The sequence below is a fragment of the Etheostoma cragini genome, chromosome 1 (assembly GCF_013103735.1).
Source record: "Etheostoma cragini isolate CJK2018 chromosome 1, CSU_Ecrag_1.0, whole genome shotgun sequence".
Classification (NCBI taxonomy): domain Eukaryota; kingdom Metazoa; phylum Chordata; class Actinopteri; order Perciformes; family Percidae; genus Etheostoma; species Etheostoma cragini.
Genome location: NC_048407.1, coordinates 34,099,770 through 34,101,708, shown reverse-complemented (window position 1 = coordinate 34,101,708; position 1,939 = coordinate 34,099,770). Strand labels below are relative to the sequence as shown.

At 49.4% G+C, this 1,939-nt stretch overlaps 1 protein-coding gene across 1 annotated transcript in view; it reads left to right on the top strand.

The window, feature by feature from the left end:
• The window catches only part of LOC117956111 (cyclic nucleotide-gated cation channel beta-1-like), a 27,901-nt gene that overhangs the window by 23,728 nt on the left and 2,234 nt on the right, over positions 1-1,939 (top strand). The gene's annotated exons all lie outside the window — the stretch shown is intronic.

Below are 1,939 nucleotides of genomic sequence, written 5' to 3'. Positions count from 1 at the left end.
GAGGACAACACAGAGACACATGGCGGGTTAGAGGACAACACAGAGACACATGGCGGGTTAGAGGACAACACAGAGACAGATGGCGGGTTAGAGGACAACACAGAGACACATGGCAGGTTAGAGGGACAGGACTGTGTCTTACTTGGCCTTCTTGCGGAGCAGTTTCTGGGACTCCGGGTAGTGGACTAAGATCTCTGCCAGGTCCTTCTTGTCCAGGATGAAGAGGTTGGCGAATCCGTGCGCCTTCACGTTGGCGGTACGTCGGTTCCCGCCGCCTCCCGCCAGCAAACTGACCAATCACAGACCAGACACAGCCGTCAGAGTCTAATAGAGACATTTTCAAAGCTGGACACATTATGGGTTTGGAGCCGTGTAGTTGCCATGGGAATAGGGGGACCAGACAGTCCCCGGTTTTGGCGACCTGTCCCCGGAAATGTCCCCGGTTTTCCCTTTGACTTATATGTCTTTTCCACCAGGGCGGTTCTGGTGCTGGTTCGGAGTCACGGCCAAATATCGAACCGGTTCTTTTCCACACAAATAAACCTGGTTCTGGGCCAAGAACACGGGTTCCAACTCAGCACTAACCAGCGCTGGTCTAGAGATAAGAACCGGTTCCGTCAGGTGCTGGGGGGGCTGACAAAAACGTCAGGCCGCCATTTTGAAATCCCCAGTCAGGTGTTAACCACAGAGAGCTGTTAGAGTTAGCTTTGGACATGGATGGGAAACCAGAACCACCCAACCGTGGTCTGGCTCTCAGGCTGGGGGACATCCAGCTGGTTCTTAGAGAACTGGAGTAGAACCAGCACCGAACTGGCAACAGCACCAGAACCAGAACCAGCACCTGGTTAGTCATAGTGGAAAAGACACAACACAGACCCAAAATGGGAATAAAAGAAAGAGAACACCGACCAGACGGAGCCGACGGAGCAGCGGTGCTCAGAGATGATTCAGAAAGCCGTGTGTTACGATGCTAAAATCACTGATTATTCACATGGAGTCTGGTGGGTTTAGGGAACTACATTTCGTGGACTTTATGTTTTAAAAAGGATCTTAATCTTTAACAGAAAGGTCGACCTCCTTGGAAATCCTTTCCATAATGTCATCAGACCCTTAGAATATTAATCTGAGTCTGTTAGCAGCTAAACGAGCTCGTTATGAACGTAAATACAAGCTGGACAATTATCCCATTAACTTCCATCCTAGCTTGTTTCTCTACTCCCAAACTCAGAGATCTCGTTTAATACCGGGTCACGTTAAAGGAAAATGTGTCCTCAATAGTTTTCATTGTATTTCATCCTGCAGTAACAAGCCTGAAGCAATTAAGCAAAAGATAAATGTAGTTCAGTAACATCACAACATTATGAAATATTGGGACTTTCTATCTTGAAACATTCTCCTCTGAGGTGTATTGAGTGGAGTATGAAGTAGCAGCAGGGGGGGGTCTAGGATCAGACCTTGGGGGTTCCCCCTAATGAGAACAGGTCTAGGTCTAGTGTTCCCGTTTTAAGTTAAAAAAAAATAAAAACATGACGTGTTTTGGAGGTAAATACGCTTCTGAGCTGAAAACGTCTCCAGATGTTGTCTGAGAAATCTGGTCCTGTTACATGGGAACGTTATAAAGCCTTGGGCCTTGAGTCCTTGGGTCCTTGAGTCCTTGGGTCCTTGGGTCCTTGAGTCCTTGGGTCCTTGGGTCCTTGGGTCCTTGAGTCCTTGGGTCCTTGGGTCTTTGAGTCCTTGAGTCCATTCTCACTTCCTTCGTGTCAGAAAGCGACGCCTAACCGTGCGTTCACGCCGCCGCCGACTTGTGTTGCAGTTTTTAACGAGTTAACGGGACCGGAGGCTGACCTGATCTCCCCGAACACCGAGCCGGCTCTGATGGTGACGAACACCGTCTGCAGGTCTGGACCCCCCACCACCTGGACCTCCCCCTGCTTAATGA